Below are 19,882 nucleotides of genomic sequence, written 5' to 3' on the forward strand. Positions count from 1 at the left end.
TGTACACTGGTCCTTGGTGATCTCTGAGATGGTTGACGACCACGATTTGTCTCTGTGGCGCAAACAAGAGGTGGTGCAGACTGAGGCATAGGTGTGAAATTACTTTTGATACATGGGAAAGTACCCTGGGGGCACAAGGAACGTACATTAGGGCTGTAAGTGGTTCCATCGTCACAGTTGGAGGATTAGCCTCATAAGCACACACGGAAGCAGGTGGCATTAGTTCTTTGATTGCTCCAAAAGCTGCTATTTTAGCAAACGGTTCTGTGAATGGTTTAACCTCGTCAGGGACGAAAGCTGAGGACTGGACAGCATTGATAAATGATGATAAAAGTTTGTCTAATCTAACAGCAAAGGCACTCAACGATTCATTAGTCATGGGTGTAGCATTCACTAGTTCCCTAAGAACGACATATGGATCAGCTGTTTTTACTGGTACAAGGAAAGAACGAATCAGTTCCTCATATTGTGACCACTTAGTAAGAGTCCTGAAGTCTCGCATATCAAGGAGATCAACAACGTGAACAGCAGCAGGGGATCGATGAAGAGCTTCTTTAGCAAGTCTGATAAGACTTTCCTCTGAAGGAGGACCTTCAACTAGAGCAATAGCACGAGAACGAATGGCAGTAAACCATGCTTCAAGACTATGTACATGGCCATTGAATAAAGGTAACGCATCAAGGCAATCACGAGTATAACTATAGTATCTCAGTGTCTGGGTCGGTCTGTCAGTCGCTAAGGAACTGTGAGGACTGATGACAGCAGCAGCAGTAGCCTGAGAGGTCTGAGTGTCGACATTCACTAAAGTATCACTTGACGGTATATGAGACATAATGGCAAAGTTGCACGAGAACAAATAAGGCAAAAATAATGAACAATAAAAATGATACAAAATGCTAGAATTGAAATAAAAGAGATGCAACTAATTCTGCAGAAGTAATAAAAAAAATGTCTAAGATACACTGCAATAGGAAGGACAACTCAATGTAAAGGACTATTGGCCAAGAAAAAAAAATTACATTGAAATATACAAGTAAAAATATTACTGGAGACTGAATTAAATGCAAAATGAGCTGTCTTTACTCTTGCTAATAAAGGAATTAACTAATAAAATTTGAAATCAATGTAAAAAGTATAAAAATAAAATCACTAAATTGTTAACTGGGAAATTTAAATATTTTCTAAGAATGCATAAACAAAATTAAAATATAATGCAAAGACAACATCAGGAAAATTAATAAAATGAAAAGCAAGACTCAAACAATAATGAACTGAGAATAATAATGCATAAAAATATCAATAAAAGAAAATTCACTGCAGAACAAGTGCAACAAAATAAGGTGTAGAAATAATCACTGCAATAATAGTCTCACTGGGAAAACTCAGGTTAAATAATAAAATAAAAATATGAAGAAAAACTGATTGAACACTTTAACTCTTAATTGTAAATTAGACAAAACAATTTACTCAGAGTAAAGAAAACACTTTATGTTAAAAGTAATTGAAATTACATCAAGAGTGAATTTGTTCAAAGAAATATGAAAAATTATGAATAAAAATTAAAATAAGAAACAAAACGGGAAGTGTAACACTTACAAGTGGCGGGGCACACAACACTTAATCACGTATTCATTATTTTAGTATATTCTTACAACAAAATCTTGCTGTGACTGATATAACAAAAATTTGCTGGCAAAAATAATGGTACACAAGTCTGTGAAAAAATTAGAGGAATGAGACACTGCTGGCATACGAAAAAAAGGTACACATAGAAATAAATGGATAATTTGGTATACTGGGGTGAATATCACTGCATGAAATACAATGACAAATACTGGAGAATACAATGCTGAAAGAATACACGATAAAAAAAATGAATCACTTCACACGGAGTGACTGACTGGTACACTACACAATAATACTTACTACAGACAGAGAGTAGCATAAAAAAAACAGAAAAAAATATGAGAAGAGCGAATAACACTGAAAAATATTGCAAAAATAACGAGTCAAAGAAACATTGAGTCTACACTGAAAATACAAGGCTTAGAGTACACAAGAAATTCACTATAAATGTCTCACACACGCAAATGTCTTTAAATGCAAGAAAAATGTCTCTAAACAGAAAATTATGGAGTCTGGAGTGGTCGACGGTGATGGTGACGAGGGTAGGTTGTCGAAGGTTGTCCTACGCGGTGATGACTGACGCCTCCTACACTCACTGTTGTCGGAAGAAATGCGCTTTCTTGGTGAACTCACATAACTGGCTTTATCGTTGGTGCTCAGCTACAATCTTGACCAATTATGTGAGCCAAAACAGTACTAGGACCCGGTACAAGGGTGCAAACAACCACAGGTAGATGAGGTGAGTGGCTGGTGGTCGTGGTGATGGTGGTGTGAGTAGAGTGGTGGTGGTGGTGGAGGGGGCAACAGAATGGCCCTGTGCTCTCTCACTGCCACGCACTTCTCACCACTCACGAAGGTTGCTTGATAAGCCACTCTATGCCACAGGAATGGTGAAATTCACTCTTAGCACCCAACAGGGAGCACAAAGCGATACATGAAACAATACTTCAGAGGAACTTGCGTGGCTTACTTCTCTCTCTCAGCTGGGTTAGAAGCTGGGTTGGCTGACTGGCTTAACCCACAAGAATGGCTGACTGGAAGATGGGTAATGATGCACACAGCATGAAGGAGCAGGTGGATGACAGGAGACAGGCTGGATGACAGGCTGACTGGCGTTCTCCACAGTCTGGCTTACTGACTGGCTTAATTGCAAAATCTGGGTCAACCCCTCGGAGATTGAAGCAATTAGCACATGAACTTAGCCAGGAAGCTTGAAAAACAGCTGCAACAGGCTTGCAGGCTGGAGTACAGGGTGGAGGTGGTGAGTGAGGGTAAGCGGCTAGCTACGGTTCACCTTTGACCCGCCGGCTCCCCACAAACAGTCTTCTAACGTCTTGAAATAACCTTAAAAAGCTTAAATCCACGCTCCCACACCGTTGCCACCATTTATCATGGGGGGTTCGAACACGTGGATAGGGTAAAGAAATACTCACGTAGGCTGGAAGTACGTATATTACGGATAATGTGGGAAGCGCCAAACAGCCGTGACCTGCCTCCTTGCTCTCTCTCGTAAGACTAACTAACCCCAGTACCCATATGTGAGGGGGGTGTTTGAATACTGCTGTGGTCAGCAACAATATGAATACAGACAGTGATTCACACAGAGACGGTTGGTAGTGAGTCATCTACTGGTACACTGGTTACTGGTAACTGGTTACTAGGAACTGGTACTACATCCATTTAGTGCTGAAGATGTAAAGAATGCTCAATGAACAGATCCCATGTGGTCTGGTGTGATTCGATTCCTGCTCCAGGAAGATCTTATTCTGACTGTGAAGCCACCAGCACCCATCAGTGACTTTGTCATGAACCAAGAATTACTGTATCGAACAGCCGAGTTGGGTACTCCTAGCAGAAGAGTATACCAGTTAGTAATTCCACAGTCACTAGTGAATGTAGCCTTACAGCTAGTTCACGATGTACCAGGTGTTGCACACCCTGGTATGGATCGTTCAGTAAAACAAGCCAGATTGAAATACTTTTGGCCTCGTATGGCAACTGATATTTCTGAGTATGTTAAGAAATGTAGTGTCTGCATGCAACATAAAGGTAATGCTAATGGCCCTAATCCAATCCAAGTGTATCCAACTACTAGCGAACCGTGGGAAAGAGTTGCGCTAGATTTGTTAACTAATTTCCAATGTTCCCTCCAGGGCAACAAACATCTATGTGTTATGGTAGACCATTTCACCAGATATTGTGAGTTAGTTCCTATTGCAGATAAGACTGCCGAGACAGTAGCTAAAGCATTTAAAGAACGCATCTGCAGGCATACCACCCCTAAGTCCCTAGTAACAGATAATGGAGGTGAATTCTGTAATGAGATTCTTGAAAATTTGTGTACCTTGTACAAGATCTCTAAATCCACCATTGTTCCTCATCATCCTGCCAGAAATGGGTTAGCTGAACGAACCAATAAGAAAGTACTTGATGTCTTGAGAGCCACTATCAATCCCAACAGTGAAACTTGGGATGAAGTTATACCTGATGTGCAGTGTGCTATAAATTCTGCTTACAATGTTTCTATAGGTGACACTCCACATTATGCATTGTACGGTGTAGATAAACGTTTGCCTTATGAGTTGTTATATTCTAATCTGAAACCAAATTACAACCCTGATGATTTCATAGCAACTTGTACCAGCTTAGCTCAAAGTGTTTTTAGAAGAATCCGTGAAACACTTCATAAATCAACAGCAGAATTTACAAGAGTCGCAAACACTCGAGCAAAGCCATCCAAAATCAAAGTAGGTTCGAGAGTTATGCTGACTAACTTTAACAAAACGTCTGCAATGCCAAAGCTTGATCAAAAGTTTGTTGGTCCTTATCGAGTAGTTGAACATATCACTGGTAATAAGTATAAGGTTAGAGAAATTAGTACTGGTCAGTATAAAGAATCGCATTTAGATCATATGAAGTTAGTATGTGATGATAATGATGTTCCAACTCAGACTAATGTGACAGACTCTGACAATCCTCCTGATCCTGTACTCTCTTCCTCTGATACTCAGTCAGACGATCAACCTGAATGTGATTATTCCCTACGTACACGACAGGTATTGAGAAACCCTCAAGTATCATTTGTTACTTCCAATTCAGATTTGCCTCAAATACAGCATGAGTTAGCCAATGCAACAGAGTTTGATCCTCCCAGAGATGACACCCATTCTGCATTTGTCAATCTTACCCTAGCAGAGTTGGGGTTAAATGTAAATAACCTGTACAGATTAATAATTACAGTATCAACTTATCAGTATTCAAGAATTTTTTTTTGGTGTTCACGTTCTCTCCAAATTCTGAGAGTTAACAGTCTAGATTTGAGTGCACCGAATCTGCTCTGTTAAACACTCTTTCTTTGTATATATTCCTTCCTCAGAATCCGTAGATCACATGAATACAGATCGATCGATCAAATTTTTTTTATCACTTCTATTGTGTAATTCCAACGTTGAGTTTCATTCGATGAGTTGTTATATTATATCTTGTTTTGCATTACAGTTTCAGTTACGTAAGCTTCCATTCCAATGTTCTACTTATGTATGTTATAATGTTCAATTGTTGTGTACTTTGACATTGTATAGAATCAGCCCAAGCCGTATACCTGCCATCTTTTGTATTAGTTGTATGTCGGGATGACATATGTTAGCGTCGCCGAGCTCTCAAGTAGTACCAGTTCCTAGTAACCAGTTACCAGCAACCAGTGTACCAGTAGATGACTCACTACCAACCGTCTCTGCGTGAATCACTGTCTGTATTCATATTGTTGCTGACCACAGCAGTATTCAAACACCCCCCTCACATATGGGTACTGGGGTTAGTTAGTTTTACGAGAGAGAGCAAGGAGGCAGGTCACGGCTGTTTGGCGCTTCCCACATTATCCGTAATATACGTACTACCAGCCTACGTGAGTATTTCTTTACCCTATCCACGTGTTCGAACCCCACATGATAGTTGTTCCTGTGGTGGTAGTGGTGGTTCCTGTGCTTGTTCCTGTGGTGGTAGTGGTGGTTCCTGTGGTTGTTCCTGTGGTTGTTCCTGTGGTTGTTCCTGTGGTGGTTCCTGTGGTTGTTTGTGGTTGTTCCTGTGGTTGTTTGTGGTTGTTCCTGTGGTGGTGGTTCTTGTGGTGGTGGTGGTTTCTCTGGTGGGGGGTTCCGGTGGTGGTGGTAGTTTCTCTGGTGGGGGGTTCCGGTGGTGGTGGTGGTTCCTCTGGTGGGGGTTCCGGTGATGGTGGTGGTTCCTCTGGTGGGGGTTCCTCTGGTGTGGGGGTTCCTCTGGTGGGGTAGTGGTGGTGGTTCCTCTGGTGGGGGGTTCCGGTGGTGGTTCCTCTGGTGAGAGGGGTGGTTCCGGTGGTGGTGTTTCCTGTGTTGCTATTTCTGGCACCACTTGACACGGTGCACCGACACTTGACACGGTGCACCAACACTTGACACGGTGCACCAACACTTGACACGGTGCACCAACACTTGATGCGGTGCACCAACACTTAACGCGGTGCACCAACACTTGACACGGTGCACCAACGCTTCACACGGTGCACTGACACCACTCATGGATGGCATGAGGGCTAGCCACCTGCCCCAGGCGACACACTGCCGTGGTGGCAGCTGGGAGCCAGATGGTGGCAGCTGGCACTGCTTTACGATGCCAGTCTGGCAGACAGCATACGTCTTCCTGTGTCTGACAAGTCGCTTCCCTCACGTTCAGCCTTTATATAAATTTCCTGTTTAGACTCTGTTTACGGCAGATTGTTATATTATTAATATTATTATTATTATTATATTACTATCATTATTATTTTTAATTATTTTATTATTTTTATTATTATTATTATTTATTATTATATTTCCCTTATTGCTTTTCTTTTGTTGTGGTGATTGTTGTAGTTGTGGTGATTGTTGTGGTTGTTGGCTGGTGTTGTTGAGCGCTATACCCATAGGCGTCATACAGCACCGTGGAAATGGAAGGCAATCAGGTTTGATAAAGCAAAGGGGAGGGTAGCTCTGTTTTTTTTTTTTTTTTGGATTAAGAGTCCCTTCAGCATCAAAACACTTCTCCCTTAAAGGGTGTTTAAGGTTTAGGGTTCTTTAGGTAACCCCAGAAAGGGGATACCTTTAATTTGCTGAAGTTATTTGCCTCTTCATTCCCTTGAGAATGAATTTTTTGATCAGATTCAAACTTTCAACACAGCCGTATCTTAAAGAAACAAAGGCTCGCATTGTCAAAGGACTGTTTAGATTACATTTTTAATTTTTAATTAAAAATGTATGTAGCATACCATTTCGTCTGCAGGTTAGAGAAGACCGGGAGCAAAGTGCTACTCGAGTGACCATAGCTCCTGTGAATCAGTAACGGAGAGATGAGAGTAAGCATCATGACAGTGTTATCTCCTGAAGCACAAACAGTCAACTCAATATTGTACATCAGACAAGCAGAAGTAAGCATGATTTTCCATGCATTTGTGATAACATTGTTGTGATCCTTGATAGCGAGATCCTACGAGATTATAACTTCAAGGTCATACTCGCGTTATTTTTCGCTCTACTGAGTGGTTAGCATTAGACCTCAACACAGAATCCTTCAAATCACTATTTTATTAATTTTTAACACCAATCTTCGATGACGCTGCGCCAGGTTAGAGCCTTCGTTTATAAATCCACACATAGCACTAGAAAAAGTACAAAGGTTTGCCACCAGGCCTTTACAAACTAGAGCTAACGGCTCTAGAGCAATGTGGAGCAAGAGTAGACATGTTGTTAGGTAAGACACATATGCAACAGTTAGGTATCTTTATTTCGAAACGTTTCGCCTACACAGTAGGCTTCTTCAGTCGAGTACAGAAAAGTTGATAGAAGCAGAAGAGACTTGAAGATGATGTAATCAGTCCATCACCCTTAAAGTTTCGAGGTGGTCAGTCCCTCAGTCTGGAGAAGAGCATTGTTCCATAGTCTGAAACAATATGGAGTTGAAGTGACAGGATGGAGCCTTATATAGCGCCAGGAGGTGAGACGTAGGTCACTAGTAGAACGCAGATGTTGGGAGGTCATGTCCCTCTCAAATGTTGCATATGTGTCTTACCTAACAACCTGTCGGTATTTTATACCATTTTAATGTTCAATCTGTCAGACACTGCAACACAAGGGTATCTTGGTACAGACCTGAAATCAACTTCGACAACCTCTACTAGTGAGAACGGCTGGATTTGAGAGGGACCTGACCTCCCAACATCTGCGTTCTACTAGTGACCTACGTCTCACCTCCTGGCGCTATATAAGGCTCCATCCTGTCACTTCAACTCCATATTGTTTCAGACTACGGAACAATGCTCTTCTCCAGACTGAGGGACTGACCACCTCGAAACTTTAAGGGTGATGGACTGATTACATCATCTTCAAGTCTCTTCTGCTTCTATCAACTTTTCTGTACTCGACTGAAGAAGCTTACTGTGTAGGCGAAACGTTTCGAAATAAAGATACCTAACTGTTGCATGTGTGTCTTACCTAACAACCTGTCGGTATTTTATACCATTTTAATTTTCAAGAGTAGACATGATTCAACCTGTGTAAAAATAATACCGTCTCCAGTGGAAAAAAACACTGTGAGTGAAGATAACCTCTCTGACCAGTATAAAGATAACCTCTCTGACCCTTGTAAAGATAGTACTCTCATATCCAAGTAATAACACTATCTGGCCCATGTGAAGACAATATTTTCTAGTCCATATTAAAGATAGCATCTGGCACGTGTGAAGATAACATTATCTGGTCCATTAGCTCTATCCGGCCCATGTGAAAACATTTTCTGGTCCATTTAAAGATAGCGCTATCTGGCACATGTTGTGAGGTTAACAACCTACATTACGGACTCTCTAACTAGGTTATTGTCATAGAAATTATTCCTAGCAGCATTTGCAAGTGTTTCACCAGGGAGTCTTAGTTACCAAGACCTGATACTACTTGTACCACGTGTCATGCCTATAACTTCCCATATGTAACTTCTATGCCGTAATCGCTGCCACTTCCCGGACGGTGCGTCCATGAAAACCGGGATCCCTTGTTGCATCACCAAGATCACTTGATCACAATACATTATTTTACACTTATTACAATACATTATTTTAGACTCTTGCTACATTTTTGTTACACTCACTACAATATATTACGGTGCTTCGCTAACAGAGTAACTTTCTCTGGGACAAACATTGAAATGTATAAATTGAGTGAATTAGCATCAATCACTTCTCTGTTTTCCCGGGACAGTTAGGTTAGGTTAGAACAAGCGTTTCCTGACGCTGGTCCGAGTCATATGACTCACAGCTGGAGCTTTTGGTCATCTGACCGAAGCCTTCCGCTGGCTTACCGTGTCATGTAGGGGGGTTACCTGGAGGTTATTCCGGGGATCAACGCCCCCGCGGCCCGGTCCATGACCAGGCCTCCCGATGGATCAGGGCCTGATCAACTAGGCTGTTACTGCTGGCCGCACGCAGTCCAACGTACGAGCCACAGCCCGGCTGATCCGGCACTGACTTTAGGTATCTGTCCAGCTCTCTCTTGAAGGCAGCCAGGGGTTTATTGGCAATTCCCCTAATGCTTGATGGGAGGCTGTTGAACAGTTTTGGGCCCCGGACACTTATGGTGTTTTCCCTTAGTGTACCAATGGCGCCCCTACTTTTTATTGGGGGCATTTTGCATCGCCTGCCCAGTCTTTTACTTTCGTAGGGAGTGATTTCTGTGTGCAGATTTGGGACCATTCCTTCCAAGATTTTCCAAGTGTAGATTATGATATATCTCTCCCTCCTGCGTTCCAACGAGTACAAGTCAAGTGCTTCCAAGCGTTCCCAGTAGTTAAGGTGCTTGACAGAACTTATACGTGCAGTAAAGGATCTCTGTACACTCTCTAGATCTGCGATTTCACCTGCTTTGAATGGAGATGTTAATGTACAGCAGTATTCCAGCCTAGAGAGAACAAGTGATTTGAAAAGGATCATCATGGGCTTGGCATCTCTCGTTTTGAAAGTTCTCATTATCCATCCTATCATTTTCTTTGCACGTGCGATCGTGGCACTGTTGTGATCCTTGAAAGTGAGATCCTCAGACATTACTACTCCCAGGTCCCTTACATTATTTTTCCGCTCTATTGTATGGCCGGAGTCAGTAGTATACTCTGTTCTAGTTATTATCTCCTCCAGTTTTCCATAATGGAGTAGTTGGAATTTGTCCTCATTGAACATCATATTGTTTACCGTTGCCCACTGGAAAACTTTTTTTATATCTTCTTGGAGGTTAACCGCGTCCTCAGCAGATGACAGCCTCATGCAGATCCTAGTATCATCCGCAAAGGATGATACGGTGCTGTGGTGTATATCTCTGTATTGTATTGTAACGTAAGCATAACTGGGGAATATGTGAGTAATCGGAGGGAGTAGGCAGGAGAGTCTGGGTCGAGTGATTAGCGTCGAGCGGTAATGTGAGGTCACTGGTGACTACACCTTCACCTCTCATTACTTTACTCACCACACTACTCACCCTCTCACTACTTGAAATAAAAATAAATGAATAAATAATGGGGACAGTGAATATTACTATTCTGCTCACAGTTTATTATTAAGTCTTTGTACAATAATATATTTGGGAACAGGAGTACATTATTGTGTTTAGATAAATGGGGTGGTATGCATAAGCAGTGAGACAGGGAATACAATCAACTTGACCAAAATGAATATAACTTACTATATAGTTCAGAGGACAGTTCACCACAGGAACTAAGCCACAGGTCCCAAGACCTATACAGCACGAGTACTGCTCCTCCAGAGACTTCGGCAGCCTTCTCCCGAGCCCTGCAGCCCAGCAGCAGCTCCTCCTGAGCTATGCACACAGCAGCAGCTCCGCTCGAAGTCTCCCGATCATGCTCTTCCTTGGGCTTATATGGTGGTCCAAGCACCCTCCACAATGAGGTGTGTACCACGTGTACGACCTGGCGCGAGGTCTAACACCGAAGGCGAACAAAGGAGCTGAGACTTAAGCCGAAAAGGCGTGGCTGCTTAACCACTTGCTAAGGCAAGGTGAGACCATATAATTAGGTCTCCCCAGAGACCTCACAAGCCCAGCTGAGCTACATCACAACCGGTCCACCCCTTTAAAAAATCTCGTTATGTTTACAACCATTTTGTGTATGTGTGTGGACTGGCCTTTATATTATTATTATAATCAAAAAGAAGCGCTAAGCCACAAGTCTGGCCTTTATAACCTAGACCTCCCCTGTCCCTCATGCCCTCGCCAATGAGGATTCATCAACTATACCCCTGCCTCATTCTGGGCCAATCATAACTCGTCAGGAGACAGGACAAGTGGAAACATAAACACATATGCAGTTTGATGTGATCCTTTATTGACGACGTTTCGCACACAGAGTGGGCTAAAGGATCACATTAAACTCCATGTGTGTTTGTTTCCATTGTGTCGGTATTTTATACTATTTATTTTCTTCAGACAGGACAAGTGTTGCCTGGCGCAGGTCTTAGTCTTATGATGACCCGCCGTTGGAGCTTCTGGTCACTTGACTGAGTCTTTTCACTGGCTTACCAGTCCACCCTTTAAAAGTGATGGTCAGTTATAACCATTAAGTTCAATGCGAGTGGAAAGAGGCTTCCCAGGCTACATATTGCTCCCATTCTCACTAATACCTCAACCTCATGACTGACTCCACATCCTGCTGTTTGATGGATCCTTCTGCGTGATGGATCCTTCTGCGTGGTGGATCCTTCTGCGTGGTGGATCCTTCTGCGTGGTGGATCCTTCTGCCTGGTGGATCCTTCTGCCTGGTGGATCCTTCTGCCTGGTGGATCCTTCTGCCTGGTGGATCCTTCTGCCCGGTGGATCCTTCTGCCCGGTGGATCTTTCTGCGTGGTGGATTCTTCTGCCTGGTGGATATTGCTGCCTGGCAGATCCTGCTGCCTGGTGGATCCTTCTGTGTGGTTGATCCTGCTGCATGGTGGATGCCCAGACTCCTGACCCATCCACATATAACCGGTTCAAAGATCTTTATTTAAACTACCAATAGGATAAAAATCGTATGCCGCATTAGAAGGCGAAGATAACATTATCTGGCCTATGTTAAGATAACACTACCTGGTAGTATATGTATGGATAATGCTATCAGGCCAGTGTGAAGATATTATCCGGTCCGTGACAAGATTGTAATCGAGCATGACCCATGGCCGGGCTCCTGGAGTAGAAAAGTTCTCGGAACTCATCAAAGATACGTATGTGAGGATAACTCTCCGTCACATGTATACACTACAGGATAGTTATGTGTCTCTGGTATGCCATATATTACTCTGCTCCTCTGCCTTCTGTATATTTTGACCGTGACCTTGACTTTGATTCCTTCCTTATTCTACCTCTTCTCCCCAGTTCTTGCTGCGTTCCTCTCTCTCCCCCCTTCCTCTCATTTTCTTCCTCGTCTCCTCTTTCTCCCGTTTTCCCTGAGTTCCTCTCCCTTCTCGTTCCTCTCTCCTTCACTATGCATTTCTCGACCTCTCGTTCCCTCCCCCAACTCTCACTAATCCACTGGTGTTGATAAAACCCGACACTACCGCAGGTTGTCAAGCTATGATCCCCACTGACAAGGGTGTATGGTTCTCTCTCCCTCAGATATTCGGTTTTATTTTACCATGAGTAATGAGCTCTGTGGTTTGGTTCACATAATCTTAGTCCTTTAAGTATACCTCTGCATTTACCTAGTCCAGCTGCGTGCTTGGCTAGGTCTGGGATCCACGCTTGTGGTGCATACTCGAGGGTATGGGATGAATTGCTTATTGAGTCCCAGTTTAGCTGACCGCACCCCCTTGGCCCGGCTGAGTTTCGACCATATTGGATCATTATCGGTTCAGAAGAGAGTTGTGGCTTTATAATGGCTAAGAACCGAGCGAAACGTTGTCTAAAGTTGCCTCTCCGAATACTGAATTTTTCAGTCACGATATTATGAATTTCATTCTGCATCTGACATTATTATTATTATTAATTATTAATATTATTATTACCTCAAGGGGGTAATAATAATAATAATAATAGATCAAGAGCCCCTCATGCTGGTGAGGGGCTCTTGATCTAGGAAATTGGATCTTTTCTCCACTTCCCTGAATTCAGCCTGAATGCCTTCCATCCCCCATCCCACAGGATCTGTATGATCCCTACGGATTTAGCGCTCCCCATAGTATCACATTCTTGGGAAAGCACTAAACCTGTAGGGGTCATTCAGGGCCTATGGAATGGGAGGCGATCAAATTCCCTTTGAGGAAAGTGAAGAGATCTCCACTTCTTTGGATCAGGAGCCCTTCCTCGGTATCACAATTTTCTCTCGAAGGATGCTCCATACACTCTGCTACTTTCATTATATATGTCGTGTCGAATAGGTAAAATTGGTCATTTAGCAAGAATTCACTTTAAATTAAGTCCTTTCTAAAATTTTCTCTTATACGTTTAAAGATATATATTTTTTTTCATTTATGTTAATGTAAAAATTAACGAAGTTAGAAAACTTACCTAACCTTGTTATAACAAGCGCAATTTAATTTAGCCTAATCCAACTAAATATATTTTACGTATGTTCACAATAATTTAATAATAAAGAAACACAATGAAATATATTTTTTCGTTAGGTTCAGAATAATTTTGCCGAAATTATTGCATGCACAAATTTTCGCTTGTCTTATTCGGCAAGAAGAGCGTTGCTATTTAAACCAAGATCGCAAGTTTCACTTATTCGGCACGACAATATATATATATATATATATATATATATATATATATATATATATATATATAATCTGGGAAGTATCCTTAACAGTGTGCAACAAAGATAAGCTGAACAACAAGACACACATGTAGCACTTGGGTATTCTTATTACCGAAACGTTTCTCTGCTCACGTTTCTGCAACAGATACTCAAGTGTTCCATAGGAGTCTTATTCTTCAACCCCTGGGAAACCCTGGGTGTGACAGTGGACACAGGACAGAACCCTCGCCACTTCTTTCACAGAATCAACCACGAGGGATGATCCAAATCACAAATACGACAGTTCAAGAAACTACGAGACAATGAGTTGCAAAAAAATAGAAAAAAAAATATTTCTGGAGTTGATCCCAAGCAAATATAAATTAATAACTAAAATAATGTAGACAGGTGAGAAGACAGTATCACCTGAGAGAAACTGTCATTACCGGTATTGCGATATAGTTTCTCTCAGGTGATACTGTCTTCTCACCTGTCTACATTATTTTAGTTATTAATTTATATTTGCTTGGGATCAACTCCAGAAATATTTTTTTTTTCTATTTTTTTGCAACTTATTGTCTCGTAGTTTCTTGAACTGTCGTATTTGTGATTTGGATCATCCCTCGTGGTTGATTCTGTGAAAGAAGTGGCGAGGGTTCTGTCCTGTGTCCACTGTCACACCCAGGGTTTCCCAGGGGTTGAAGAATAAGACTCATATGGAACACTTGAGTATCTGTTGCAGAAACGTGAGCAGAGAAACGTTTCGGTAATAAGAATACCCAAGTGCTACATGTGTGTCTTGTTGTTCAGCTTATCTTTGTTGCACACTGTTAAGGATACTTCCCAGATATATATATATATATATATATATATATATATATATATATATATATATATATATATATATATATATATATATATATATATATATATATATATATTGTCGTGCCGAATAAGTGAAACTTGCGATCTTGGTTTAAATAGCAACGCTCTTCTTGCCAGTTCTTTAAACCTATTTAAGTATGTATTTGAAAGTCAATTTAGCATCGTCTGTGAACACTGTGTGTGCCAGTCTTTGTTAATATGGTGACACTTATGAACAGTGCAGGATATTCAGTTTTAAAGGCGCGTAAAGTAAGTTTCGCCATTAGAACTGATAAAGCCACTCGTGGCGAAACATTTCCTTCAGTGTCCTAACTGTACACAAGTGTCCTTATCCACAGGAGACAATCCTCGTTGGCTGGATCTGCAGCTCAGTGACCAGTGTTCTGCTTACACTAAAAAAAGACCTGGGTTCTATTCTCAGACGGGGGAGACGTACTAGAGGCTGTTCTTGCATCTGTTGTCCCTGTTCACCTTGGTTAACAAAGACACGTGAGCAAACACTAGGATATATTTACTAAAATACGTGTCGGTCCTGGGACCTTGATCAATTTTGATAAACATGTCTCAGTGTTTGCTCAGTCGTCCTCAACCTACACGTGATCCTGGGTGTTAGTCGACTCCTGTCGACTAACTTTCCGAGTTTAATGACCTCAAGAAGTGTCTTTTTACGCTAGAGATGAAGTTCGATAACCACTCTTGTGGTTGTCTTTACCAATATTTGTGTGGTATCTCTTACCGTGATGTTATCTTCTGTCTTTGGGATATTTATGCCAGTTTGCCTATCAGGATTGTGTATCAAGCTTTCACGTGGAACTGTATTGATCCTACATCTGAGGAATATTCATTGACGGAGGATCGAGTCTTCTGCAGTTCTTGCAACAAATAAAACACACACAGACACACGCATATATATATATATATATATATATATATATATATATATATATATATATATATATATATATATATATATATATATATTATATATATATATATATATATCACCAAAAGATTAAGGCAGAGTAAAGCATTAGTAAAATTCCTTAGTGTGATGGATGACGGTGTTCTCTTCGTGGTAGCATCTCCGTGGATGAGCCCAGGCTGGTGATCACTGAGCAAGTCTCTGCCCCTCAACATCCACTAGTTGCTTTCTTATTCTGTCGTCCAGCTTGCATGGGATGCTTGTCAGGAATACTGAGGAGCAGCTCTCTTGTGTCTAGTGTTTTATGTAAGAGCTGGGCAGGTGGTTTGTTCAGGCTGCCACTCCCTCATTCACTATCCAGGGTGACATCTTGTCTGGACATATTGCTTCTGATACAAGTCTGTTAGTCTGTTTCCTCTCAAGCTTAGTTTTAACATCTGCTAGTTTGGAATATGATAATGGTATGCAATACCAACAAGTTAAGTAAGACAGGTGAAGCAGTTAGGTATCTTTATTCCAAAAAGTTTCGCCTACACAATAGGCTTCTTCAGTCGAATACAGAGGCAGCAGATGTTATCAGTCCATTACCTTTCAAGACCAAGTCTTCAAAGCGGATGGACAGATTACATTGTCTTTACATCTCTACTACTTCTTCCTCTGTATTCGACTGAAGAAGTCTACTGTGTAGGCGAAAAGATTTAGAATAAAAGATACCTAACTGTAGCACACGAGTCTTATCAGTCTGCTAGTTTTGTCTAGTTTATCCTCCCCTTTCACGTTTATTAAACTGTAATAAGTCGTTTTGAGTAGTAAAGATGCATTTTTTTTTTTTTAAGGTCGCATGTTACGCTAACTTGCGATTTCTCTAAATATATCTTACAATTTTATTCATCTATCTAATATTACATTGGGATTATCATCGTTATTAGCTAAAACGACGATAATCAGCTTTATAATATTACATATTCATTATCATCTTTCTCATTTTTCATTTCATGTATTTATATGTATTTTGTGCTGATGCATCATTTACCAGTGATAACCATTTATGACCTCACCTCTGGTTACTACTCGCCTGACGCCAGCTTACCTCAGAGGTGAGTGTTACTACTCTCCTGACGCCAGCTTACCTCAGAGGTGAGTGTTACTACTCGCCTGACGCCAGCTTACCTCAGAGGTGAGTGTTACTACTCGCCTGACGCCAGCTTACCTCAGAGGTGAGTGTTACTACTCGCCTGACGCCAGCTTACCTCAGAGGTGAGTGCTACTACTCGCCTGACGCGAGCTTACCTCAGAGGTGAGTGTTACTACTCGCCTGACGCCAGCTTACCTCAGAGGTGAGTGTTACTACTCGCCTGACGCCAGCTTACCTCAGAGGTGAGTGTTACTACTCGCCTGACGCGAGCTTACCACAGAGGCGAGTGTTACTACTCGCCTGACGCCAGCTTACCTCAGAGGTGAGTGTTACTACTCGCCTGACGCCAGCTTACCTCAGAGGTGAGTGTTACTACTCGCCTGACGCCAGCTTACCTCAGAGGTGAGTGTTACTACTCGCCTGACGCCAGCTTACCTCAGAGGTGAGTGTTACTACTCGCCTGACGCCAGCTTACCTCAGAGGTGAGTGTTACTACTCGCCTGACGCCAGCTTACCTCAGAGGTGAGTGTTACTACTCGCCTGACGCCAGCTTACCTCAGAGGTGAGTGTTACTACTCGCCTGACGCCAGCTTACCTCAGAGGTGAGTGTTACTACTCGCCTGACGCCAGCTTACCACAGAGGCGAGTGTTACTACTCGCCTGACGCCAGCTTACCTCAGAGGTGAGTGTTACTACTCGCCTGACGCCAGCTTACCTCAGAGGTGAGTGTTACTACTCGCCTGACGCCAGCTTACCTCAGAGGTGAGTGTTACTACTCGCCTGACGCCAGCTTACCACAGAGGCGAGTGTTACTACTCGCCTGACGCCAGCTTACCTCAGAGGCGAGTGTTACTACTCGCCTGACGCGAGCTTACCTCAGAGGTGAGTGTTACTACTCGCCTGACGCGAGCTTACCTCAGAGGTGAGTGTTACTACTCGCCTGACGCCAGCTTACCTCAGAGGTGAGTGTTACTACTCGCCTGACGCCAGCTTACCTCAGAGGTGAGTGTTACTACTCGCCTGACGCGAGCTTACCTCAGAGGTGAGTGTTACTACTCGCCTGACGCGAGCTTGCCTCAGAGGTGAGTGTTACTACTCGCCTGACGCGAGCTTACCTCAGAGGCGAGTGTTACTACTCGCCTGACGCGAGCTTACCTCAGAGGTGAGTGTTACTACTCGCCTGACGCGAGCTTACCTCAGAGGTGAGTGTTACTACTCGCCTGGCGCGAGCTTGCCTCAGAGGCGAGTGTTACTACTCGCCTGACGCCAGCTTACCTCAGAGGTGAGTGTTACTACTCGCCTGACGCGAGCTTACCTCAGAGGTGAGTGTTACTACTCGCCTGACGCGAGCTTACCTCAGAGGCGAGTGTTACTACTCGCCTGACGCGAGCTTACCTCAGAGGCGAGTGTTACTACTCGCCTGACGCGAGCTTACCTCAGAGGCGAGTGTTACTACTCGCCTGACGCCAGCTTACCTCAGAGGTGAGTGTTACTACTCGCCTGACGCCAGCTTACCTCAGAGGTGAGTGTTACTACTCGCCTGACGCGAGCTTACCTCAGAGGTGAGTGTTACTACTCGCCTGACGCCAGCTTACCTCAGAGGTGAGTGTTACTACTCGCCTGACGCCAGCTTACCTCAGAGGTGAGTGTTACTACTCGCCGGACGCCAGCTTACCTCAGAGGTGAGTGTTACTACTCGCCTGACGCCAGCTTACCTCAGAGGCGAGTGTTACTACTCGCCTGACGCCAGCTTACCTCAGAGGCGAGTGTTACTACTCGCCTGACGCGAGCTTACCTCAGAGGTGAGTGTTACTACTCGCCTGACGCGAGCTTACCTCAGAGGTGAGTGTTACTACTCGCCTGACGCCAGCTTACCTCAGAGGTGAGTGTTACTACTCGCCTGACGCGAGCTTACCTCAGAGGCGAGTGTTACTACTCGCCTGACGCCAGCTTACCTCAGAGGTGAGTGTTACTACTCGCCTGACGCCAGCTTACCTCAGAGGTGAGTGTTACTACTCGCCTGACGCCAGCTTACCTCAGAGGTGAGTGTTACTACTCGCCTGACGCCAGCTTACCTCAGAGGTGAGTGTTACTACTCGCCTGACGCCAGCTTACCTCAGAGGTGAGTGTTACTACTCGCCTGACGCCAGCTTACCTCAGAGGTGAGTGGAGTAGAGCAGGCAGTACAACTCTCTGTCTCAAGGTCTTCCTTTCCTGCTCATTTACGTTGATTAAGAGACTACCTGGAGAACAGCATTACTTCTTAGTCTCCCGGAAGTGTAACTACTTGTGACACTTCCACTTAGTAGAAGTTCTCCTGTGTTGCACAGATCTCAGTTACACTCGTCAAATTATAAGTGTTTAAAACTTTGATCGTCTCAGGAAATTGACTGTATACTTATCAGATCTACCCATTGAGCCAGAATGGCGGCCATTGTAACAATATATGATTATAAGTCTGTTAAAGTGTTTATATCTAATTGATAAGTAGAAGGTACCATTGTAATACCTTTAGACCATAAAGTATTATACGTTATATTAAAAGATATCAGTGTATATAATTTCTTATTACGATTTCCCATGTGTATATTACATACTGAAGATCCTCTCGACTCATGCCATAAATACTTCACAAATCCTATGGAACATCGTAATATCGCATATTCTCATTTTTTATTTCCAGGTGGAGGACTTGGTCCTCTTTTTTAATAGTGCAACCTTAGCTATGGTCTTCTTCGACTTTTATTGGTCGTATAATCCCTGCTGGTTTAGTGCTCCCCGTGATAATCAGCTTCTGCCACGTCATTTTTATGTCTTTCCACGTTACTTCTAATTCTAATGTATTTATTCCTTATTCTCTTGCTTTCTGGTGTGTTATATTCTCTGTGGTTTATATATTATCTCTGGTGTCTGAATGTGTACTGGTGTATGTTGTCATACTTTATGTATGATCTCTGATGTCTGAATGTGTACTGGTGTATGTTGTCATACTTTATGTATGATCTCTGATGTCTGAATGTGTACTGGTGTATGTTGTCATACTTTATGTATGATCTCTGATGTCTGAATGTGTACTGGTGTATGTTGTCATACTTTATGTATGATCTCTGATGTCTGAATGTGTACTGGTGTATGTTGTCATACTTTATGTATGATCTCTGATGTCTGAATGTGTACTGGTGTATGTTGTCATACTTTATGTATGATCTCTGATGTCTGAATGTGTACTGGTGTATGTTGTCATACTTTATGTATGATCTCTGATGTCTGAATGTGTACTGGTGTATGTTGTCATACTTTATGTATGATCTCTGATGTCTGAATGTGTACTGGTGTATGTTGTCATACTTTATGTATGATCTCTGATGTCTGAATGTGTACTGGTGTATGTTGTCATACTTTATGTATGATCTCTGATGTCTGAATGTGTACTGGTGTATGTTGTCATACTTTATGTATGATCTCTGATGTCTGAATGTGTACTGGTGTATGTTGTCATACTTTATGTATGATCTCTGATGTCTGAATGTGTACTGGTGTAT

Source organism: Cherax quadricarinatus, chromosome 55 (genome assembly GCF_038502225.1).
Source record: "Cherax quadricarinatus isolate ZL_2023a chromosome 55, ASM3850222v1, whole genome shotgun sequence".
NCBI classification, from domain to species: Eukaryota; Metazoa; Arthropoda; class Malacostraca; order Decapoda; family Parastacidae; genus Cherax; species Cherax quadricarinatus.